Here is a 27,328-nt window from a genome sequence, read left to right as displayed (position 1 = left end):
CCTCTAATTCTATATTTTCATACATTAATTCAGAAGCAGAACTGGGGTTACTTTTTAATAAATCAGATTTTAAGATGTGAGATTACTTAATATTTCTGTCCTCTTTTTCTCAGCACAAAGGTAGTGGCTATATTTATTACATCAGGTCAAAAGGCTTACATGAAGCCTACTGCCCTAAACACTACACTGACTGCTGCACTCATAGCACTGGTGCCTACAAAGTCCATGCCGAGAGTTTCTCAAGGTGAGGCCTTCCAGAATTAACCCCAAGATGATCACATACTTGGTTAAGTTTACATCAGAAATGCTATTTATAAATGTAAGGTATTATAAAAATTGGAAGGCATTTTCATGAGTAGCTGGAGAAACTATCACTTTGTAGTGAAAACTGGATGAAAATCTAAGCCTTACCTTTTAATACGTGTGGAACCCTAGTCAATTTACTTCGTCTTTCTGTGCCTCAGTTTCCCCCTACCAAAAACGACAATCCTGAAAATACTGATCTACAGAGTTTTTCTAAGAAAAAATGAGGAGATAGCATGTAATATCTAGCATATGCTTGGAATACAGGAGGTGCTAAATAAGTATTAGTTTTCTTTCCTCTTAAACACGGTGCTCTTGTTTACTCTATAAAATATTTTCAAAACATAATGATATTCAAAATATGGATTCTAATGAGAAAGAAAGAGAATAAAATTTGTCTAATGATAAAGGGAATTTCTTCAAAGGCTAGAGCTAATAGTCAGAAGTGTATATGATTCCTTATTGGTAAGCCTGACTACATATTTCTAGCAGGCTACTCACATGGAGTTCACTGAGAACTAAAGAAAAGTATCAGAAAGAAGGAAATACTTTTATTATTTATTTTGTTTAAATCTTTCAGTTTTACAATTGAAAGTTTTTTATCAATAAGAAAATAAGTTATTCCATTAGACTGTACAACTGTTTCTGCCTGGAACAGAATTTCTAATGCAAAATGAATTGCTATCATTTTTGTTCAATCTGCCATTTATGTCAGAATTTAAAACAATAATGTCAAGAAAGAGTTAGTAAGCAATAAAGTTTAAAATTATATTGCACAGAGAAAAATCAGTCATTTTAGAATTTACATTTAAAATTTAATGTCATTCAAAATCTTAAAATGAAAATCTACTTCAATTATCATAGGCAATTAAGACAAATATCTATTTGTTTCTAGTATATGCAATCATATGTCTTACAATCTAGTAACATAACCATTTCCTGTACATTAAAATGAAGTAAAAAATGAAAGAGGCATATAAGAAGCACAATATTACAATTAAAAAGGGCAGCCATTTAAATGTGTCACTATGTTAAACAGGTAAATACTAAACAAATAATTTTTTGTCAAAAAAATAAAATAGTTCCATATATATATGTTAGCTGATAAATATGAATTAGTAATTCTCATTTCCATTTTTTTTTTTTTTTTTTTTGGGGTTCGGGGGGCGGGGGCTCACGCCTGTAATCCCAGTACTTTGGAAGGCGGAGGCGGGCAGATCACGAGGTCAGGAGATCCAGACCATTCTGGCTAAAGCGGTGAAACCCCGTCTCTACTAAAAACACAAAAACTCACCCAGGCGCGGTGGCGGGCGCCTGTAGTCCCAGCTACTCGGTAGACTGAGGCAGGAGAATGTCATGAACCCGGGAGGCAGAGCTTGCAGTGAGCCGAGATGGCGCCACTGCACTCCAGCCTGGGCGACAGAGCTAGATTCCGTCTCAAAAAATAAAAATAAAAATAAAAATAAAAACACTGCATGGCCAGGGAGAGAAAACATCAGGATTTTGGTTTATTTGCTAGAGTGACTCTTTTTCTATTCTTTTGCTCATCAATTTCTGCTTTTATAGTTATTATTTTTCTTCCTTTCTTTTGACTTACCTCGTTCTTTAACTGAAAATTTAGTTCATTTATCATTTATCCATTTTATTAATAATAGTAAAATAAATTTTCCTCTAATCACTGCTTTAAATACACCACATAAATTATGATATAAAGTGTCTTCACTGTCATTACATTTTTTTACAATTAAATACATTTAATTGTATTTCTTTTACAATTTTTTAAAATACTTTTTAAAAAGTTGTTTAGTCAATTTTTTTAATTTCTAGGTGAAAGGGCTTGTATTTGGTTTTGTTAGTAAATCCTAGTTTTAGTGCACTGTAAACACAGTGTTTATAATAGTTTTACTTTATGGAAGTTATTAATGTTTTCCTTATAACATAATATATAATCGGTTTTTGTGAATGTGCCATATGCACTTAAGAAAATGAGTATTTTGTCTTATCAAGGTATAGCATTCAATATACAGTATACCCAGAAGATCAACCTTATTGGCTATATTGTTTACATCTTCTACCTCCTTATATTTTGTCCACTTAAATCTATCTTGTAATAAAAGTAGTATAATGCAGTATCCTGTTATTGCTATGTTTCTATGTATGTGTCCCTGCAAACACCTGAAGTTTCTGTTTCAGAAAGCTAGTTGCTCTATTTCTTGATGCATAAAAGTTCTGGTATGATGAAAACTATTTTTATATAGCCTTAATATTTAAAAAGCAGCTTGGCTAGATATAAAATCTCAAATTCATACTTCCACTGACTTTTCTTTGAATGCTGCTGCTCTATTTTTGCCTTGCTTTATATATTGGTTTTGAAAAGCATGATGCTACTTGCTTTTCAAAGCAAGTAATTCTTTTGCTTTTATTTGAATTTTTTTCATGGTGGTCCTAAGGATTTTATCATTATCTTAATAAACTAATAATTTTTACTGGGATATGTCTTGCAGTTAATCGCTACGGATTAATCTTTCATTGCACTTGGCATACTTTCAATGTGTGGATTTCCATCTTTTTCTATCTGGAAAGTTTTCTTGAATTATAGTTTTAGGTATCAGCTCTTTTCACTTGTTTTGGTTTTTTCCCGTTAGGGACTCAAATAAAATAAATATTCCTTCCTTGACTAAGTCTTACATTTCAACTACTTTCTCTCTGACATTTCTTCTTTATTTAAATTCTCATAGTTGTTTTTCTTTCTTCAATGCTCTTTATCAAATTTTCATTCTAGTCCATTTTCCCTTGAGTACCTTGTAATGTATTCTTTATTTCCAAAATAATTCTGATATCGTCTTCCATTTCTTTCCAAAGCTCCATCAACATTTTTCCCCCATTTGTCCCTGTTTATTATTGTCCACTTCTGTCTTCAGTTTTTGAATTTCTGATTCAAGTGATTTTTCATACTTCCAAATGCTTGTTTATTTAATTCTGTTGGAGTATGAACTTAGAGTTATAGTTCATGGTTGTTTTGGAGGAAAAGAATTTTCCTTGGTCTGTGTGCAAATTTGTTTCCTGATTTAGATATATTTTTGTTCACTTTTGTGACATTGGGCTGTTTTACAATATTTCTAGTCCAATGTCACCCTTTCCTACCAGTCAATCAATGCCATATACTTTAATGAAGTGGTTGGTTTCATTAGAGGGCATATTATGAATCCTCCACTTTTATAGTTCTCTTTTGTCTCACAGGGCCTTAATTTTTCCCTTTTCCTTCTTTTCGTCTTTATTTTCCAATTGCCAAAGGAAATGCCTTCCTTCCTTTTTGTTTTTTTCTCTCCCAGAAGCTATGCATTTCAAAAACTGAACCCTTTAAATCATACCTATTCTTTGAAATTAGACTTACCCATTTAAATAGAATCTATCCCTTTAATTCACACACCAATTCCTTTATATGGCATGTGTCTATTTTAAGTTGCATGCCTGACCCACTGTTTTTCATCTGTTTCTCTCTGGCCCTTTATTTGGCACCTCTCCTTACTTTCAAATATCTTCCTAATATACTAAGTTTCTTTATTTTTCACATTTAGTGTGGATTTGATCTTTCTGGTGGTCATTCCTACCACCCTCCAGTCACTTTATTTGCATCTCTTCTCTGCTTTTCTATAGTTTTTTTTTTTTTTTTTTTTTTTGAGGTCTGCCTTGGATCAACAAAGTCCCACAAGTGGGACAAGATTGGCATAGGAGTGTGTGGAAACATGGGGCTGGCTTTTAACTTTTTCTTTTTACTCACAGATCTTTGATAGTTTCCACATTCTGTGTGCTCACACAAAGTTGAGAGCATCGCTTTACACAGATTTTGCTTAGATGTGAAGTTATCTGTATACTTTGGGGGAAAGATTTTTGGAAGTTATTTACTACACTGCCACCATTTTCTAGTTATCATAAGTCCTAGTAGGATTTTCTTCAGCAAATAGACAAACTGATCCTAAAATTCATATGTGATATGATTTGGCTGTGTCCCCACCCAAATCTCATCTTGAATTGTAGCTCCCATAATCCCCATGTGTCACAGGTGGGAAGTAAATGAACCAAGAAGGCGGGTTTTTCCTATGCTATTCTCGTGATAGTACTAAGTCTCATGAGATCCGATGGTTTTATAAAAGGCAGTTCCTGTGCACATGCTCTGTTGCCTGCCACCATATAGGAAGTGCCTTTGCTCCTCCTTCGCCTTCCGCCATGATTGTGAGGCCTCCCAAGCCATATGGAACTGTGACTCCATTAAACCTCTTTTTCTTTATTAATTACCCAGTCTCGGGTATTTCTTCACAGCAGTGTGAAAATGAACTAATATGGAAATGCAAATGCTCAAGAATACCCAAATTAACCTGAAAGAAAAGATGAGGGCTCACACTAATTGTTATCAGTACTTATCATAAAGCTTCATCAATCGAGACAGTGTGATATTGGCATGAGGACAGTCAAATAGAATAATATAACAATAAAATCCAGGTATAGACCCACAAAATACAGTCAACAGATTTTCAATCAAAATGCCAAGTCAATCCAATAAAGAAATTTTTTTTTACAAATGTTACTGAAATACCTGAATATCTGTATAAAAATAAAAATAATACCATGCTTCCTTCCCACTCCACAAACCAACATAATTTGATCATATTCTTAAATATAAAATCCATATCCTACAGCTTCTGGAAGCAAGCATAAGAAAGTATCTTCACAAACTTGAAGTAAGCAACGATTCTTGAACAGGACATAAAAAGCCCTCATTATAAAAGAAAAAAAAAACCTGACAAAATTGATTTGACCAAAATTTAAAATATTTAGTTATCAAAAAATACCATTAATAAAATAAACTAAAAAGCCACAGATTGTAAAAAACATTCACAGCATGTGTATTTTAAGACTCATATCTAGGACATATAAACAACTCCTACAAATCAACATTAAGAAGTCCAACAATCCAATTTCTTTTTGTTGTTGTTGTTGGGTAAAAAACATTAACCTTTATGGAAATAATTACAAGTTGAAAAAAATCATACTTCTTCTACACTTCATTAACTTGATGTAATGGTATCTATCTTCTAAGTATATATTTGTAATATTAATAATCTAGTATGATACATATCATTACATGATGTATTACATGTAAAACACATAATCACAATAATTACAAAAGAGATGAAAATCCGTTTTCATCTCTTTTTGTCTTTTAATATGAAATATTTTTACTTACAGGAAAAACATTAAAAATAATTTTTAAAAATTCCTGCTCACACCACCTAGATTTTTAAAATATTAGCATTTACCACATTTACCTTAAATTATTCCTTTTCTTCCTTTCTTTCTCCTTTCATCCATCTATTCTTTATTTTTTTTATTTTACTGTAAGTTCTGGGACACATGTGCAGAACGTGCAGGTTTGTTACATAGGTATACATGTGCCATGGTGGTTTGCTGCATCTATCAACCCGTCATCTAGGTTTTAAGCCTCACATGCATTAGGTATTTGTCCTAATGTTCTCCCTCCCCTTCCCCGCTCTGCCCCACAACAGGCCTCGGTGTGTGATGTTCCCCTTTCTGTGTCCATGCGTTCTCACTGTTCAACTCCCACCTATGAGTGAGAACACGTGGTGTTTGGTTTTTCTGTTCCTATGTTAGTTTGCTGAGAATGGTTTTTCTGTTCCTATTAGTTTCCAGCTTCATCCATGTCCCTGCAAAGGACATGAATTCATTCTTTTTTATGGCTGCACAGTGTTCCATGGTGTATACGGGCCACATTTTCTTTATCTAGTCTATCAGTGATGGGTACAACAATCCAAATTCTTAATGGACAAAATACTCAAATACATACTTTATTAAGAGCTAATAATCACATTAAAAAGTACTCAACATCTTTAGTCATTAAGAAAATACACATTAAAACCACAATGAGATACCATTTCACACCAGCATGAATAGCTCAAATCAAAAGGACTGAAAACAGAATACTGGTGAGGAAGTGGAGAAACCAGATCTCTCATACACTGTTGGTTGGAGTATAAAATGTCACACCCACTTTGGAAATAAACATTTGGCTATTTCCTATAAAATTAAACAAAAATCTGCCCTACGGTCCAGCAATTTCACTCCTAGATATCCTCTAAGAGAAATGAAAACATATACCCACAAAAAATACTTATAAATGAATGTTCCAAGCCTTATTCATAATAACCAAAAACTGGTTATTGTCTATCAAAAGGAGAATGACCAAACAAATTATGGTATATTCAAACATGAACTACTACTCAACAATAAAAAATGAACTATCAATACAGACAAAAATATGAATGAATCTCATAAGCATTATGTTACACTTCTAAGATGTCAGAAGAAATAAGGTTTCCATTTTTATAATATCCAATTACAGGAAAGTGAATCCATGATGCCAGATATCAAAAAAAGACAATCTGTGGGCACAGAAGAAACAGAGCAGGAGAAAACTTTCTTGGGTGATGAAAACATTCTATATCACGTTTAGAATGGGGGTTACCTAAGTGTACACAACTATCAAAACCTATCATGCTAAATACTTAAGAGCCGTGCATTTTAATGTATATTAATTGTGCTACAATTTAAAAAGACAAGTCCATTCAGTTTATTTATTCAATAAACATTTGTTGAGTCCCGATCTACTCCGTGGCAGACACTGTACTAGTTCCAAGAATTCAAAGATGAAGAAAACATGGTACTGACCTCAAATAAGTTTAGTCCCAGTGAAGCTTGGTTTACTTGAGGAGACAAACATATAAACAATTAATTATAGCACAGGGAGCTAGAGATAGAATGTTAAAGGACCTCAGAAGAAGGGTACCTACTTTCTATCAGGGAAGACTTCTTATAACAGATGACAGCCATGTTTTAAAATGATGGACAAGAATTAACTAACTTAATTGGAGAAAAACATCCAAGCAGAAAGGACAAGATGAGAAATAGTACAGTGGCAGGACATAAAATACCATGCACATAAAAGACCCACAAGCAAGTTGGTCTTGTTAGAGCATAAACTACTAGAGAAGTAGGAGCAAAAACGGATGCCACAAGGAAATAAGAGGCTGTGCATACCTTTGTAAGACACACTTCATCCTGTAGGTGACAAAAGATCTAAAGACTAGACAACCTTTGTAGATAACTCATTCTATCACCTATAGAAAAGATAGATTTGAGACAGTAAGCAAGAAGACCAAACAGGAGGCTACTCTCAAGAATAAAGGCCTGAAGCAGAAGGTAAAACTGGCAGGTCTGATTCTTAATTTAAATATGAGTGAACAGGAAAAAGAAAAAAAAATGACTCATGAATGGTGAGATAAGTGTACCACCTCTAAAACAAGAGTGTAAAGAAAAGAAAAACTTGGGAGATAGAGGGGAAGAGAAGTACAGTGAGAGGCATGAAGAGTTTGAGGTGCCCCTGAGATATCTAGTTCAAATTGTGCAGAGAGTATTTCATACATAAGGCTGTATTTTGAAGTTCAGGCCCAGGAAGATTTAGGAATCATCAGCATATAGAAATTAGTTTAAATCGGCCGGATGTGGCAGCTCACACCTGTAATCCCAGCACTTTGAGAGGCCGAGGCGGGTGGATCACCTGAAGTCAGGAGTTCAAGACCAGTCTTGTCAACATGGTGAAACCCCATCTCTACTAAAAATACAAAAATTAGCCAGGCATGGTGGCAGGAGCCTGTAATCCCAGTTACTTGGGAGGCTGAGGCAAGAGACTCACTTGAATCCAGAAGGCAAAGGCTGCAGTGAGCTGGGATAGCCTCCAGCCTAGGAAACAGAGTAAGACTCCATCTCACAAAAAGAAAAAAGAAATTAAATTATGAAAGCAAATAAGACTGGGTCAAGTACAATGGCTCACACCTGTAATCCTAGCACTTTGGGAGGCTGAGGCAGGAGGATCACTTTGAGGTCAGGAGTTTGAGACCAGCCTGGAAAACGTAGCAAGAGCCTACCTCTACTAAAATAAAAAATTGGCCATGTAGGGTGGTATGTGCCTGTAGTCCTAGCTACTTGGGAGGCTGAGGTGAGTTTATCACTTGACCCAAGGAGATTGAGGCTGTAGTGAGCTATGATAATGCCACTGTACTCCAGCCTGGGCAACAGAATAAGACTGGACCTAAAAACAAAAAAGAGAAAGAAAGAGAGAGAGAGAGATTGATGAGTTAAAGTCAGAAGAACAAGAAAGTGAACCAAAGATAGAACTTTGTTAGTACCAATAAGGAAACTAAGAAAAGCCAGGGAAAGGTATAAGAATATCATAAAAAGACAAAAAATGAATGATGAGAAAGCAATGAAGAGAACAAGAACAAGAAGAAGAGAACAGTGTTAGGGGAGACAAGGAATAGTGAACTTTAAGACACTATAATGTCTTAACAGTGAATTCCAAGGTAGACATAAACCGTCCAAAGTAACAGAGCTAGCAAGGAAAGATCTGAAAGATATCTCACAACTGGAAGGTCACTGGTACTTTGGCAAAAGCATTTCAGCAGTGTGGAAGAAGCACAAGCCAGACTGTAGCAGACAGTCCAAAGAAACAGTAGGTATAAGTGAGGAGGTGAAAAGTGATATAAAGACTAATGCAAACAAATGTGCATATGAACACAGTCATACATGTGCTAAACATTACAACAACAAGAAAAGGCATTCATAAAATATTTTCTTAAAAAAGGAAACCCAGATTTTGGAGAAAAAAGTCTTGCTTAATGAATATCTACTTGGTAAATGAATGTTTTTAAATACAGCTTCATTCACATACTGCTTTGGAAATAGCACTAAGGATAGAATTAGTAGTTGACCACATCAGCTCAACTGATCATGGGAAAGGTAAGAGCAAGTATTACCATTTTCAATAATCACTGTTTGGTAAATATGTTCTTAAGACTTCCTTAGTTAAAAAAAAAAACTCGTTAGAAATTTAGACTAAGAACTATATTATGAGTACTTCCACATCTTCCTTTAAAAATCTTTACACTTTACACTTAGAGAAACCTTAATTATTGAAAAGAGTCAGTGAAATCATAAAGTGGATCATTTTTGCCATGATTTGATATTGTAGCATGCTAAATCTAAAAATCAGTATCTTATCAACTTACAAAACACAATTTTTGAGCCATCCAACGAAGTTATTAATTCTTAAGCAAAGGGTATTTTAAAATGTCCAACATTAACACTAATAAACATTATTAACTGATTCTATCTTTAAATGGGGGAAGGAGACAAGTCAAGGACACTGACAGCCAACCAGAGTTCTCCCTTTCTTCAATTTTCCTTAAGAAAAAGATACATTGATGAAGTTTGTCTCTAAAGAATGTTTTTCTTTAAATTGTCTTTGCCTGAGCCTTGATCTCTTCACCTATCCTTGAAATAAAGGCCAGAACGATCTTTGTAAAACTGGCAAATCTAATATTTTCATGGCTCTTAGTTAAAACTCAATAAATCTCTGGACATGGTAGTTCCCGGAAGATCCATCAAGGCATCTATACAAAGTTTGCCCATATGAGAAAAGAAAGCAATTTTATTTGCATACATCTTACAAATTGATATTAATCATGTTTTACAGAACAATAAATGTACTCTTCAAAATTCTCATATTCTTTAAATGTGTGAATGAGTTATAAAGATTGCATTGGTCTGTTTAGTTAGCTAACACTGAAGGCCTAGCTTCCCAATAATGGCATTTGCCTATTATCGCTTACATTTGTTAAATGAGTATGTTTGCTTATTACCAATATGTTAATTATAGTCCTGATACACCAAAGTGCTTGGATGACGTGTAAAGATTCTGATGAAATAGTAATGTATTCAGGATAACATAATCAGATAATAAGATAATTATATAATCAGAATAATGTCAAAAATGAAAATTGTGCACTGGATCCCGGTTAATATGAATGTCCACATAGTGGAACTGGTAATTCTCAAAGTTTCAGAATACAAACCTAAAAAGGAAAAATATGAACGAGAATGGCAATGAATATTGTAAAACAGGATCTCATTAGGCCCTTCATGCCTAGTTCCCTAAACACTGTTATAAAACATCAATCTGGGTCAAATCAACACATGAAATTTTTTTTTTCGTAAGTTCAATTTCTTATATAAAATAATCAGTATGCTGATGACCAATCAGTTTAATTTAAATCTGATTGGCTACCAAATATATTTTGATATCTAAGAACAAACTCCTCCTATATTTTACTTAAGACTGATGTGTTTTAACAGGTTTTTCAACCTCATATTCACTCTTTTCCCTCTGTTTAAGTAGTACTGATTTTATTTTTTTAAAACAAAAACAGAAAAAAAACACTGTCTGTTGTCTAGGTATTCTACAGAACCCAAAAGTTGTCCAAGTGTGATAGGAATGAATGCTCAATGGAAACCAATGAAGGATTTCTATCTGCCCTAGGATATAATGGAAAGTTCCATGAAAATCAGTAGACCATTTCAAAACACCTGATAACTCTGTACTTGACAGAAAGCCCCCACTGCAAGTACTGACACATTCCTATCAAATAATTACGATTTACTAATTTATGAGGCAGCCCCATTCATACCAGTCACTACAAATAAGGATAAGAACAAGGATTGTGGTTTTCTTGGCAAGTTATTTTTGACAAATTCTGGAACCAGTTGGAACTACTTGTTCCAACTTCAGTTTTTTCTAAGTAATAAAGAACTAATACATCTATTTTACTAATTACTTAGGGCAGAGATTGGCAAACATTTTCTGTAAAGAGCCAGATAGTAAATATTGCAGGCTTTCCTACAATATTTGATTTCTGTCACAACTACTCTTTGCTCCTGTAGCACAAAAGCAGCCACAGACAGTAGGTGTATGAGTGGTTCTGGCTGTGTTCTTCTAAAATATTCTTTACAAAAACTGGTAGCAGGCCAGATTTGGCCCACTGGCCATAGTCTGCCAACTCCTTAGGATAAAGCTATATAATCTTTCTTTCTTCAAAAACTAGACTTAAAAGACATGTCCTTCTTTAAAAAAAAAAAAAAAAAAAGCATTTGCACTTAAAAAAAAACATACATTGTCTCATAAATTTATATATAGCACAACTGGTTCCACACACTTAATTTTTGAGGAGGGCAACACACTACTCTTTAAGTGAAATCCTTATTTATAAAAATAAAAGGCAAATACTTAATGCAACATTTCAACAAGAATATGAAATTACCTCCCTTCAGCTGAGACTTAAATTCATGTCCATATTAAGAGACAGAATATTGACAGTTTCCTCTCTCAAATTTCTATTCTTCCTGTACAAGTGAAATAATGTAATATTATATGAACTATTCTATCTACCTGTACCATTTTATCTTTGAGACACTAATATTTATAAGATTATAAAATGCTAATGGTAAGAGAGAGATATATATACATATATTTGAGACTAAAAATCTATAAGACATAAAGATTTTCTCTTTACCAAAGTAACACTCTCACAGGCTATATAAGGTAATCTAAAATAGAGTAAAGGGCATCAACTTTTTTCAAAGGTGACACAAGATCAGAAATTCATGTGTGCAAGTAATGTGAACGTATTTAACTGGCAACACTAATTTAAGAGAGTCCAGTCTTGACATACAATAGCAAGAACATTAAGTAGTTACTGGGCATTCAGCATATGCCAAGCAGTGTTCTAAACACTTTGTGTGTATTAACTTACTAATCCTCCTAACAATACTATGAAGTAGGTACAATATTGATACCATTTTATAGATAAGCAAACTGAGGCATGAGCAGTTAAGAAATGTGCCCAAGGTTATAGCTAATCTATGGCAGAACCAGCACTGATCTCAGCTCAGGAGAATTGGTCTTCAAGAGCCCATGCTCGTAAACACCAGCCATACAGCTTCTCAAGCAGACATAAATATAACTGAATATAAAAGGTACATGGTAGTGTTTTTGTAACTCTTTTCTTTTTCTCAGTAATCTCTCACAATAATTCAGTTTTGTGACCAAATTCTAATTAATTACAATTAACGAATTAATTCTAATATAAACACTTATCCAAAATCATTTAATTTACACATCTCAGTTTCAAACACAAAGTGATTCAAGCTTTTGAGCCCATTCCTTGGCAGCATTTTCACAAGCTAACTTCCTGTTGACCTATTAGTTCATATATATTGGGTACTTAGGCAAAAAAGAAAAAAAACTGGGGGTACAGGGATACTGCAGGGAATACCAGGCAGGCCATAACAGCAACAGGCAAGTTGAAAATAATAAAAACATTCAGTCAAACGTGAGCCTATTTTTCCACTTTTAAAGTACACATCTTAGATATATAAAGATCTATAATTATATATTTTACATATACCTCTGCTTAAAACATTATAAATAACAATAAACAATTTAATTTACACAGGAAATGAAAGCTACTGTGATAAGGTAAACCATTTTAAAAGACTACCAACAGTCCAATTCCATTTTATTTTCCATGAAAACATGTCAAGGCAAGAATAATAAAATACATCAAGCAGTTGGCCAATATAATGGCCCAGATAAGTTTCATAACACCAATTCAAAATAAACATTAATTCATAACTAAAAGTATAAGAAAGTTACAAAATACATAAAAAGAAGGCATTATTTCATTAAAAAATTCATCCATTTCTTGATATGTCAAACCGCTTATCAGCATGATTAAACCAATAAAGCTTGTAATCCCTTTTTATAAGCAAATACAGTCCATACTAACTATTATTATAGAATGCCATATAATGTAGAGAAATGAGTTTTGCAAGCTGAAAAGTCCTTACGAACATAAGATTATCATTAAAAATACTATTTTTTAAAAAGTAGAATATTAAGTAAACTAAATCAAAAAGTATGAAAGGCCAAAAAGACAGAGCCTCATTTACTCACACCACTTCACTCAAATTTACCATAAGTTGAACAATGTCACCAAATGAAAAATTCAAATATGTCAAATAAGACCTACTTCAAGTGTGGTTTATAGATTAATGCCAACCCACAAACTCTGTTACTGCCACATGACAGGTATGTACAGAAACTTTTGGAGCAATCTCACACTGCCACAAGGTTTTATAGTTTATAAGATTTAACTAGTTGATTGTTTGAGAATCACTGAGCTAGGCCACAGTGCTCAGAATCCCTTTCAGGTGGATGTCAGATTAAAGTTCTTAGAAACCAAGGATATGATGTCTCTTCATCAGGGAACTGACTCTATGGCTCTCTACTGTTCTTCCCATTCCAGCCAGGGAAACCCAAATGTGACAGACAGCTACTCTGCTATGACCATGAAGACAATGACAATAAACTAGAGTACTGCTCCTCAAACCTTAATGTGCAAAATAATCACTTTAATGTGCAATAAGATTATTTAATAAGAATCTTATTAAAATTAAGATGCTGGTGAGGTTTGAGATTCTACACTTCTAACAAGCTAGCAGGTGATGTCAATGCTGCTGGTCTGTGGACCACACTTGGAGTAGCAAGGGGTGAGGGGACATCAAAGCAATAAGATGAAAGGAACCTGGGTCCTTAAATGACAGCACAGAGCAGAACTGACTAACTATTCTGGATTGTTCTGTGACCAGAAAAAAAAAAAGAAAAACGAAAAAAACCTATGTTCTTCAGGCTTCTCTTACGTCAGCCTAGCCTTCAACCTAATTAATGCAGGGCACTTTTTTTAAGCATTAGAAAAATGTAGCTCAAGCTAGTTTGGTATTTAATCTGCTTTTGCATTTTGCTCAAAATAAATGCTTATTCACATAAGTAGAAACTGATAAAAATGTCAAGGCTCTGTTGCACTTTCAAGATAATCAAACTTCAGTAGGCACACCATAATTTCTGTCATGTATTATTAAGTCCATTCTCATTACCCTGTAACTGTAAAAGTATATACCACTACACTGCACTCTTTTTTTCATGATACCAAATCAAAATTTCAACTTGTTAAACTCTCAATTTGTTAAGAAACTACATCTAATTATATGAGTGTGTCTTTTAATTGTGAACTATCACAGCTAAATAAGTCTTTATAACTAGTAGAAAATTTAATGGCAGTACTATGGCAGGTGTCTATGTTGCAAAGAGCAGTTAGGTATGTTTATTAACAAAGTTAAGTGTTATTTTGGGTGGTCATTTTGCACTAACAATAATGTAAACACAGGCATAAAAATGGTCATTGAAATTTCATGGTATTGTATAGCCATTATATTTTTAATATACACATATAAAAACTTTCATTATGTATCAACTTTACCAGGGAGACATCTAATTAATATGTTTATAAAGACTTTTGATGAATGAGTAATTAATTAAACAGGGAAATAACATAAAAATCAAAGGAAAAAATCCACAACCAGAAAAAGCAGTCAAAAAATTTATCAGCAACAACCAAAATAAGGGAAAATGTACATCCAGCTCTTGTACAACTTCCAAATGTAGCAACCAAAGAAGATTCTCATGCAGCCTGAGAACTAACCCTACCCTATCCATCCCCAAGAAGCAAAACTGAGGAAAGAAGTCAAATCAACACAATCCCGAGAAATCTCATTATTACTTAAATTAGAACATACTAAGTGAATCAGCAGGCAGCCTAGAGAAAAGGTAGTCACCAATTACTAAGAGTACAAGCCCCTGAATATCAACTCGCACTCTCAGCACAGACACAAAGGGTTGCCAGTACTTGCCATTCTGAGTACACTGAACCGAGCAAGGATACTGAGGAGCCCATTTTACATGCTTTATGTCCTAACAGTAACACACACACATCCTTTTTGGTGCTCACAATTGCAAGAAACAAAAGAGTAAACTGTTTGGCAGAGTCCTCAGGTAAAACCCCAGTGGACTTGAACTCTATGACAACTTAGACTGCAAGATACCTAGATTCCTACTTCTTTGCCTCAATAAAGGCCCTAGCATGAAATATAATCTCATCATCTTAACTCCTTTCTAACTGAATGTACCAAACCATTTTAATGCTACTGATAAAGGCATACCCAAGACTAGGAAGAAAAAGAGGTTTAACAGGACTTACAGTTCCACACGGCTGGGGAGGCCTCAGAATCATGGCGGGAGGTGAAAGACACTTCTTTCATGGCGGTGGCAAGAGAAAAAATGTGGAAGAAGCAAAAGCAGAAACCCCTGATAAACCCATCAGATCTTGTGAGACTTACTCACGATCATGAGACTAGCACAGGAAAGACTGGCCCCCATGATTCAACTACCTCCCCCTGGGTCCCTCCCATAACACGAACACATGGGAATTCTGGGAGATACAATTTTGGGAGTAGAGGTTTGGGTGGAGACACAGCCAAACCCTATCATTCCAACCCTGGCCCTTCCAAATCTCATGTCCTCACATTTCAAAACCAATCATGCCTTCCCAACAGTCCACCAAAATCTTAACTCATTTCAGCATTAACCTAAAGTCCACAGTCCAAAGTCTCATCTGAGACAAGGCAAGTCCCTTCCACCTATGAGCCTGTACAATCAAAAGCAAGCTAGTTACTTCCTAGAGATAAGGCGGGTACAGGTATTGGGTAAATATAGCTGTTCCAAATGGGTGAGGTTGGCCAAAACAAAGGGGTTACAGGGCCCATGCAAGTCTGAAATCCAGTGGGACAGTCAAATTTTAAAGCTCCAAAATGATCTCTTTTGACTCCAGGTCTCACATCCAGGTCACACTGATGCAAGAGGTGGGTTCCCATGGTCTTAGGCAGCTCCGCCCTTGTGGCTATGCAGGGTATAGCCTCCGTTCCAGCTGCTTTCACGGGCCGGTGTTGAATGCCTGCAGCTTTTCCAGGCGCACAGTGCAAGCTGTCAGTGGATCTATCATTCTGAAGTCTGGAGGACGGTGGCCTTCTTCTCACAGCTGTACTAGGCAGTGCCCCAGTAGGGACTCTGTGTGGGGGCTCCAACCCCACATTTCCCTTCCACACTGCCCTAACAGAGGTTCTCCATGAGGGCTCTATCTTAGCAGCAAACTTTTGCCTGGGAATCCAGGCATTTCCATATATCCTCTGAAATCTAGGCGGAGATTCTCAAACATTAATTCTTGACTTCTGTGCCCCCACAGACTCACCACCACATGGAAGCTGCCAAGGCTTGGGGCTTCCACCCTCTGAAGCCACTGTATGTTGGCCCCTTTCAGCCATGGCTGGAGTGGCTGGGACAGAAGGCACCAAGTCCCTAAGCTGCACACAGCACAGGGACCCTAGGTCCAGCCCACGAAACCACTTGTTTGCCCTGGACCTCCAGGCCTGTGATGAGAGGGGCTACTATGAAGGTCTCTGACATGGCCTGGAGACATTTTCTCCACGGTCTTGGGGTTTAACATTAGGATCCTTGCTACTAACGCACATTTCTGCAGCTGGCTTGAATTTCTCCCCAGAAAATGGGTTTTTCTTTTCTGTCACATAGTCATGCTGCAAATTTTCCAAACTTTTGTGCTCTGTTTCCCTTTTAAAACGGAATGCTTTTAACAGCACCCAAGTCACCTTTTGAATGCTCTGCTGCTTAAAAATTTATTCTGCTAGATACCTTAGATCATCTCTCTTAAGTGCAAAGTTCCACAAATCTCTAGGGCAGGGGCAAAATGCTGCCAGTCTCCTTCCTAAAACATAACAAGAGTCACCTTTGCTCCAGTTCCCAACAAGTTCCTCATCTCCACCTGAGACCACCTCAGCCTGGATCTTATTATCCATATCACTATCAGCATTTTGGGCAAAGCTATTCAACAAGTCTCTAAGAAGTACCAAACTTTCTCACATTTTCCTTTCTTCTTCGGAGTCCTCCAAACTGTTCCAGCCTCTGCCTGTTACCCAGTTCCAAAGCTGCTTCCACATTTTTGGGTATCTTTTCAGCAACGCCCCACTCTACTGGTACTAATTAACTATATTAGTTCTTTTTCATGCTGGTGATAAAGACATACCTGGGACTGGGAAGAAAAAGCGGTTTAATTGGACTTACAGTTCCACATGGCTGGGGAGGCCTCAGAATCATGGCAGGAAGTGAAACGCACTTCTTACATGGCGGTGGCAAGAGAAAATGAGGAAGAAGCAAAAGCGGAAACCCCGATAAATCCATCAGATCTCACGAGACTTATTCACCATCATGAGAATAGCACGGGAAAAGACCAGCCCTCGTGATTCAATTACCTCCCGCTGGATCCCTCCCACAACACATGGGAATTCTGGGAGAAACAATTCAAGTTGAGATTTGGGTGGGGACACAGCCGTACCATATCACTGAAGTACTAAGCTATAAGCAATTCTGAAATATCAAAAAGAACTTGTTGCTATCTCATAAAACATCAAATGTGAAAGAAATAGTTCTGAAAACAGTTTCTACTAATATTACCATGAGAGACAACATTTCAAGGACCCTAAAGAGACGGTTTAGGAATGCTATCAACATATTTCAAAATTTTCTTCTAACTAAATACAAACATATACCTTTAAGTGTATTATCTACATTATCACTAGTTATATCTCTTAACAGTTGAATTCTATAAACAAGGTAGAAAATATCAACAAATAGAGAAAGCTTTCGTAAGGCTATTTCCTGCATTTCTGAGATCACATTTTTCATAACACTTTGTTTAAATTTCACAACATTCATTTCAGAAATCACAATTTTCTACTCTACAAAAAGCTTGAAGAAGTTTCATGTCCCTTCAGGACACAAAAGCAAAATGATGAATGATACCAAGACCAATTAAGATGAGAGTAACATTCATTCCACAAGTATTTAAGTGTCTACTGTGCAACTTACATCCTGCTAAATGCTTGGAATACTACAAAAACATGAAAAGACTTGATCTTTCCCTTACAGAAGCTGACAAAGTCATAAGGCATCAATCAAACTATCAACGTTATGGACACTTAAACTTAACATATGTCCCTATTTCTCTCTCAAAACAAAGCTTGAACTGAGTCAATTCCAAATTCATTATAAAATACTGGCTTAATTTATTTAGCAAGTTTTTCCATCAATACTTACATTTATTGTTTCACATTAGGTATTTTACAAAATCCACCTTTATTAATTTTCAAACTCTTCATGGTCCCACTTAGAAATTTAGTAAAATAAAAAATTTTCATTAACATCTTCATGTAATATCCATGACAGACTGCCTTCTGAAAAGCTGCAGCTAAATTTTACTTGCATTTTATATATTTAGAGGAATCTGGAGAAAGATTGTGGGGAATTTTTTAAAAGACTTTCAGATATCTAAATTTATAAAGAATGTTTTAAAAGCTGCTCTGAGTCTCCAATATCAGCAAGTCAATAAACTAATACTGACCATATCAAATAGTCTTATCAAAGACCTCTAAAAGATATATCCATTTTCTCTTCTTAGAAAAACTCAATGACTTTATAATGAATTCTAAAGCTTTTTTGCCTGACTAGCAGCTCCTTAAAGGTTAATTCTCCTCTAAAAATGCTAAAAGTTCTCAGTACTTGAACCCAGCCTCTTACTCAAAGCTTGGTTCTTACATCAGTACTGTCCAACAAATATAATGTCCACATATGTAATTTTAAATTGTCTTGTAGCCATATTTTAAAAAGTAAAAACATGTGAAATTAATTTAATAACTCTTTTAACAAAATATATTTTAAAGTATGATCAATATAAAAATTACTGAGATCCTTACACTCATTTTTAGTACCGTCTTCCAAATTCACTGTGTATTTTACATTTGTAGCACATCTGAATTTAGACTAGACACATATCAAGTGATCAGCAGCCATGTGACTAATGTCCACCATACCGGACAGCTGCAGCCTTAGATGATCTTATCAATATACCATTTCAATCACCACCTATCCTGGAATGACTCCAGATTTATCTGTAGACCAGTCTTCTCTTCTGAGTGCAAGACTCATATTTCCTAATGCCTGACATCTTATTTTAGATGACTTAAAGGGATCTCACACTCAAGTAATGACCAACTTAACTCACGACCCAACCCCAAAAAATATGACCATCTTCTAAGAGTCCCTATCTAACTGAATTGTAATTGATTAGAGGATACAAGCCCAAAACCTAGAAGTCAAGTCTTTGACAACTCCTCAGTCACATTCATGTCCAATCCGTCAAAAAGTCCTGTCCATTTACCTTCCAAATATCTGTCAAATCAATCTGCTGCTCTCTATCTCAACCATCGCCATCTATTTAATAGTCCTGCCCGGCTCCATTTTCTTCAGCCCAAGCATACTTCAAAAACATGATGTTATCCCCACCATAATCCTCACATCATGATTAAAACTCTTCAACTGATTCCTATTACCTTCAAAATAAAAATAAATCCTAACATGACCAACAAGGTCCAAGCTATGTGATCTGTCCCTAAGTAGCTCCTAACTCCATCTCACTACACTGTCCCTCTGTCTTGCCCTCTAGTCACCCAGGTCATTCAGATGTTTGTATTCACCATGCTCCCCAGTGCCCCATGACTTTTGCAGATGTTGTGCTCCCCTTACTTTGTCAGTTAACACTCATTCTCCAGATCTCAGGGTAGCATTCTCTGACCACCATGAAAAGGCTAAAATTCCCCTTTAGTAATTCTGCTATTTTCTGACCACCATGAAAAGACTAATTCCCCCTTAGTATGTGCATTTGGAATGATGTCTCTTCTCCTCTCTAGTATTTTTTATAGATGCAGCATGTTTGAATATGTAATTAATTTTTTTTTCCCCTATAAGACTATATCTGACTGTACTAAGAAAGTTCCTGCCACAATATGGTGTTTAAGAATTATTTGTTGAGGCTGGACACTGTGGCTCACATCTGTAATCCCAGGACTCTGGGAGGCCGGGACAGGTGGATCACTTGAGGTCAGGAGTTCAAGACCAGCCTGGCCAACATGGTGAAACCCTGTCTCTACCAGTCCTTTATCATGCTGCTGATAAAGACATACCTGAGACTGGGCAATTTATAAAAGAAAGACATTTATTGGACTTAACAGTTCCACATGGCTGGGGAGGTCTCACAATCATGGCAGAAGGCAAAGAGGGGCAAGTCACATCTTATGTGGATGGCAGCAAGCAAAAAGAGAGCTTGTGCAGGGCAACTCCCATTTTTAAAACCACCAGATCTCGTGAGATCCATTCACTATCACGAGAACAGCATGGGAAAGATCTGTCCCCATAATTAAATCACCTCCCACCGAGTCCTTCCCACAACACATGGGAATTATGGGAGCTATAAGATGAGATCTGGGTGAGGATGCAGAACCAAACCATATCAACTCAGAATACAAAAATTAGCTGGGCGTGCTGTTGGGCACCTGTAATCCCAGCTACTCAGGAAGCTGAGGCAGGAGAATCTCTTGAACCTGGGAGGTGGAGGTTACAGTGAACCAAGATTATGCCACTGCACTCCAGCCTGGGCAAGAGAGTGAGACTCTGTCTCAAAAAGCAAACAAACCAACAACAACAAAAAAGATTATTTGTTGAATGAGTGCATTGATGAATGCGCCTTGTTTTTTCCTTAGCCAAATACCAGAAGACACAATATTTAAAGAAGACATATACAGTGCCTTGTTTTCTCCTTAGACAAAGAGCAGAAGACATGATATTTAAAGAAGACATATACAAAAACCTTGCTTATCCATCATCAGTACTGGAAAGCCTTCCAACCTTCCCAAGTCTGGGTTAATTGCTCTCAGATGTGTTTCAACAAAATCTTGCAAGTAAAACAACAGTGTATATCATGTTTAAATTCTGCCTGTCTTGTACATCATATCTCAGCAACAAACACAGTGCTTTGTATACAGGAGATATAAATATTTACTAAATGTATTTCAGTGCACACATTATTGTGTAGAGTTACATATTTCTTTGTATATGCCTTACTTATTATTGTAAAGATACTATAATTCAAGAGCACTATACTGCTATTTGCCTCTACTTTTAAGGCCATAAAATTGTACTACATGTGAGAAGTACATACACACACTTGCACCCATCTAATAGAGATGTGAAACCTGTTGGGGTTCCAGTGCTATGGTACATATAGGCTCTCTGTCTAGCCCTAGAGCACCACGCAGTTCTTTCCTCCTTTTGTCCATTACCAACCTGTTTCCTTTCTGCTATCAGTGTCTTTGATTTCACACCCTTCTTTATACTTTACATTATTACCATACATTTTTGCCCCATCTTGTTTGCTTTTCTTTGTTGTGCTATGACTTCACAACTGTTTCTTAAATTTTTACATGAAAATTTCTGGGCATTCAGTAGTCTTCTTCCAAAATTTATCTGGCAATACTGTTCTTCAGCTACTTCTATATCCTAGACCTTTCAGAAAGAATGAATTTCTAGACTGATGGCACTTAACTGAAACATGATAAGTCAAAATGCCAATATTCTTTTGTCAAAAGGAGAAAACATAAGCCAAAAAAGTTGATATAGTCATATTTTTATGGTTCTTAAAATGTTACTATGCAATTTTTAGTTGATTTAGCAAATGCTGCTGTATGAAAGGAGAAAATTATTTTCAATCTGCTGAGGTAGCAAGTTTCTTTTTATACCCCCTTTATGCTTAAGGCAGTCAAGTCTACAAGCAGTTGAAACTAGATTTATAGGTTAGTTACCAAAAAAAAAATCACTGCAAACAGCACCTTGAAACCTGAACACTTGCACAATTCAAGAGAATATCCAGTCATTTTTCACAGTTTACGGTATCAGTAGAAGCTGTAAAGCAATGTGTAACATATTTTGAGACAGAAAGTCAACAAGGCTTATTACCTTTGAACATTTTAGTTTCACAAACAATATAAGCCAAAGAGATAGTTACAAATGTTCATTAAAGAAATAGAAAATATTTCAAAATAGAAGGATGTCTCCAACAAGCTCCACTAAAATCTGATTAAAAAGCAATTGGTTAGCCAGGTGTGGTGGCACATGCCTATAATCCTACCTACTTGGGAGGCTGAAGCAGGAGAATTGCTTAAACCTGGGAAGTGGAGGGTGCAATGAGCCAAGATCGCGCCATTGTATTCTAGCCTGGGCAACAAGAGTGAAACTCTGTCTCAAGAAAAAAAAAAAAAAGCAATTGGTTTCCTCTAATGTTCTTCAGCATCTAAAAATATGTTTTAATGATTCAAATCCTTTCCAAAAGAGTATACCAAGCTATTTACATCTGCCTAGTCTTATACATATGACATACTTTAAAGGCCATGAAGTATGATAATTAAAGGTATATCATAATTCTAGATTTTAAAAACCCTGCACTTAATATTAAACCTTATAAAGAATGACCAATATCTCTACAAATATTTACCTATTTCTAAGAGATGTATTGGAATAGTGAGGGAGCAAAACTTCTAATACCCTCTTGTTATATGCATAAACTCATATTTTATGTCTATTACCACTAGTATAAGAAGGTATAATTATATTGCTGCTACTGCAGAGGTTGTACTGATGCTGCTACACAATGTTTCTCATCTGAAGAGTGAGATCATTCACCAGTAATCTCCTGGAAAAAAGGTGTGTCTCTAAGAAAATTAGAACTGAACAAACAAAGGCACAGCAGTGGCTGCAGGCTGGGAATCTGAGTTTCTTAGTCATGGTCATTAATGTGTCCGAGAAGAAGCCTCTATGTAATGGAATATGAAAAGAAGCCCTTCATCTGTGGACAGGTCAAAAACTAGGAATTAGAAATTCCAGCAAAATATCCTGAAGTTGTTCCACCTCTTTGTAGTAGCTATCCTCAAAGTAATGTGGAATAGAGTGGGCCCTTGAATACAAGAGCACAATAATCACTTTATAACCTGTACTGTCATCATGCTTTTTATCTTTTCTATTTGTCTCATGGTTGTTTTCTTGTTCTACATTTTGATAAAGACCTTAATAAACTGTAGCCTTTCTTAGTTGTTTAAAGGTGAAACGAAGGGAAAGGAGTTATGTATGCACTTGGGCCAGAGGATGTCAGCATGGTGATAGCACCAATAATCAAATGGAAATAACCCCAAAGAGGTTAAAAGGAGACCTTTGTTTATCCTCTCCATCCCATCTCTGCCCTCAAAACAAACAAAACAAAACCTAGAGTACTCCATGGCTAATTACTGGGTGTCAGAAACCTGGGCTTCCTAAGACTACATGTTCTTTCAAAACAAAATGGAAATGCTATTTCATATGCTACCTTAAAGGGTCTTCAACTCAAACTACTGGGTAAAAGAAGCAAAGACACACAATATAGTGTCCCACTTTTTCAGATATAGTCATCCCCCAGTATCCATAAGGGATTGGTCCCAGGGCCCCCACAGATAACAAAGTCTACTGATGCTCAAGTCCCTGACACAAAATAATGTAGTACAGTATTTGCATACAACCTACACATGTTCTCCTGTATACTTGAAATCATCTCTAGACTACTTAAAATACCTAATACAGTGTAAATGTTCTGTAAAGTTATATTTTATTTTTTATTCATATTATTTTTATTGTTGTATTTTTTTTTTATTTTTCCAAATATTTTAGATCTGTGACTGGTTGAATCCAAGGATGCAGAACCCACAGATATGGAAGGCCAACTGTATTCTTAAACCTCAAAAAACACAGAATGTACCAGATTTTCAGATAAGCCTAGTATGCAATTAGTTGATTCACTGCAAGGCAAACATTTATTTGATTCTAACAGGATCACCCCTCAGAATAGGCCCTTTATCTTTCCTGGACTAGGAAAGTAAATTTACACACCACAAAATGCTTCAACCCAATTTTCAATTTTAAAATGTGTCACTTTTGATCAATAATTCAAATTAGATGCGGTCACTTCTGTTAATTTTTGGTGGAAATGAGTACTGAATCTTTACTCTAGACATCTGGGCTCCATTCTTGGTTCTGCCATTTATAACTGAGCAAATTATTGAAAACTCTGTGCTTCAGTTTTCTCATATGCACAAAGAGAGAGTTAAAGCTATGCAACACTAATTCCACGGAAGATACTCTTTTTTTTTTTTTTTTTTTTTGAGACAGAGTCTTGCACTGTTGCCCAGGCTGGAGTGCAACGGTGCGATCCTGACTCACTGCAACTTCCGCCTCCTGGATTCAAGCGATTCTCCTGCCTCAGCCTCACCAAGTAGCTGGGATTACAGGAGACTGCTACCACGCCTGGCTAATTTTTTTGTATTTTTAGTAGAAATGGGGTTTCAGCATTTTTGCCAGGCAGGTCTCCAACTCCTGCCCACCCGCCTTAGCCTCCCAAAGTGCTGGGATTACAGGCATGAGCCACCATCATGCCCAGCCAGAAGATAACTTTTCAAAAACAAAAACACAACTGATTGGTACCCCGTGACATGTTTCTGTTAAAAACAAACAAACAAAGGATGAAGATGGAAGAGAAAAATTCAAAATGTCCAGAGATCAACCTTTTAAATCTTTCTCCCACGAGTAGAATTTTGTATTTCCACTCAGAGTGATCAAGGATATCATCCCAAAGGAGAATGAATCTCTGAAGAGAGAAAACAAAAATGCAGAGCGAGTAATACTGTTATCTAGATAAATTCAGAGTCAGATTTCTTTTCCCCATGAAGTTATTCCATTCATATAATTAAGCCTTACAAGGTACCATTTAGTGCATTATTTAAACATAATCACTATACTGTAGAAAGCCCTGAAACATTTAAGTTCAAATCAGCAAATCGTTTGTGTGCTACTGGCCACTGAAGAAAAAAAATTATTTTAAGTCTGCCAGGTAGCTACTTTTGAAGCTGTATTTTAAAATACTGATTTTTACAGCGGTTCTAATGAAGATTAAAACCTTAAGAAGGAAAAAAACTGCACTTAAAAATAATGTAAACTTGAACAGATTGGTCTACATAGATCTTCTGTACCCCCCTGAAGATCATATTTTCAGAATTGTAAACTTTTCGGCACTAAATATTTCCCTAATCTGCTATTTTAGGTAAAGCCTGTAGAACAGATTTAACAATAGTGTTTCCATGTTTAGCATCTATTTCTTTTTAGCTTCTACAAGTAAGCACATAGAGTTGAATACTAAGAAAAATGGTTTGTCAGTGACAGTAACAGAGAACCCCAAGTGTAACAGCAAACTCAGGATGTAAGAACTAAAATGAGCTAGTGAAAGCCCTTCAGTCAGAAATTTTCCTTCCAGTGCTCTTTTCTGCCTTTAAACCTTTGTGATTCTAAATTTTAACATAGTAAGTCCCTAATTAAAGACTTAGTCGAAGCCACCTGAAAGCCTAGGAGATCCTCATGCCTAGTTTGTTCAAGACCTAGCAGGAATTACATGAAACTCACAATTCCTAGAAAGATAGTCTTATTAGCCCCACAGATTACTACTGCCTTTATGAGTTACTGCCACACAGAAGCAGCACAGAGAGGTGGGAGAAACATAAACAAATAAGTTGCAATACAAAGTAGCAAATGCTACAATATAACATTGCTGAAGATTTACAACAATGTAACAAAGCAGTGTGGGACTCTGCCTAAGCTTCTGCAAAGGCCCTGTCCAGAGAATTCTGACTGGCAGGGGCATTCCAAGGTCAACTGTATTAGACTTTACAAAGAACCTACAATCTGGTGCACTTCTTGACAATCCAGATAAGGAGAAAAGTAAGACTCAGTTCCCTGCCCTGGAAGAGCATAAGAGGCCACAGAAAACAAAGTCAGCATGTGTTCGGGACCTAAAAAATGAGACTAATCTTTCCAGAGGAGGCGGGGTCATGTTGAAAAGTAGTAAAATACTGAGTTTGTAAATGAAAATATTACTAGTGTGAAGCATCAACGCACAATCTAATGATAAATGGGGAGAAAGGCAAATGAAAGAGCGACCCAAGATAATTCAGGACACCCCTGTGGGTAAAAAAAACTAAAAGAAGAGATTCCTATTTAACAAAAACAAAACTGAAGACAGTGAGTTTTTAACTCTACAATCTTTCACGCCAATGCTGTTCTGTGAAAAAACTATAGGAACAATAACGCATAAGAATTAAAGGAACCAGGACTAGAGCCAGGATCTCTGTGCTCAACATTGAACTCCACCACTTTCTAGCCATGTCACTTCGGGAAAGTTACTTAACACCTCTTTGCCTCAGTCTCCTCACCTGTAAAATGGGGTGTTTAACAACACAAGTACCTTTAAAACCAGGAGGGGCTTCTTCAAAACACAGTTCTGATTATATCCCTCCACTGATCAAAAACTTTATTCACAAAATCAAATCCACATCTTTCACGAACCATATAGATCTTGTGTAGGTTCTGCAAAACAATAAGCGCTTCCCTGTCTCATCTCTAGCAGCTCTGTGCTAGAAAGCCTTTTCCTTACCATCTTCCCAAGTCCACTTCAGGAAATTAACTCTCCCTCCCATTCCACAGTGCACTCATCTGTTCCTCTGTACATACGGTTTACCACTATTCCCCCTGGTTTTGTTTGGTCTTTTAATGCCTCACTCTTTCTTCCAAAGCAGTAATTGCAGAGAGCCAAGGCAAATCTTTTTCATCCCCGTTCCTACCCTTGTACCTTGTGACTGTGCAAGTCTGGGAAAAGCGTTACTGAATTAAACGGGATGATTACAACCGTAATGGCCGCAATTCCAGAAACTGCCTAATTTCACATAATTTTGTATTGTTTTCAAATCCTGAAAATCTTGACACGAAAGGCCTCTTAAATTCAGAACACCATCCTTTCAAGAAAAGTTCTACCGAGCACCCCCACGAGTTGACAATACGGTCATTCTTAGCTCCAGAAGTTGTGTGTGTGACTCGGAGGGCAGCTTCACACTGGTCCACACTATACTTTGAAATAAGAGGCAAGAAGAGGCGGCTCCGACCGCAGCGCAGGCTGTGCTCCGCTCTGCCCTCAACTTCCTATGGGCCCGTGGGCTCCGCCGCGTTGGTCCCTCTGCACCGCACTTCGTTCCCAGCCCTCGCCTCCCCTTGTCCCGCCGCAGAAACACCCCCTCCCTGGAGCGGCAGCGTGGAAAGTGCTGCAGGTCCTCCCCGGCGCTCCGCTCGGCCGGGGTCGGG

The 27,328-nt window shown here is 36.5% G+C and overlaps 1 protein-coding gene across 1 annotated transcript in view; it reads right to left on the bottom strand.

The window, feature by feature from the left end:
* The window catches only part of TDRD3 (tudor domain containing 3), a 188,042-nt gene that overhangs the window by 159,473 nt on the left and 1,241 nt on the right, over nt 1–27,328 (bottom strand). The gene's annotated exons all lie outside the window — the stretch shown is intronic.

Source organism: Colobus angolensis, unplaced genomic scaffold, assembly GCF_000951035.1.
Source record: "Colobus angolensis palliatus isolate OR3802 unplaced genomic scaffold, Cang.pa_1.0 Scaffold218, whole genome shotgun sequence".
In the NCBI taxonomy this organism is placed as follows: Eukaryota; Metazoa; Chordata; class Mammalia; order Primates; family Cercopithecidae; genus Colobus; species Colobus angolensis.
The sequence above is the reverse complement of the archived record's forward strand: the minus strand, read 5'-3'. Positions and strand labels throughout refer to the sequence as shown.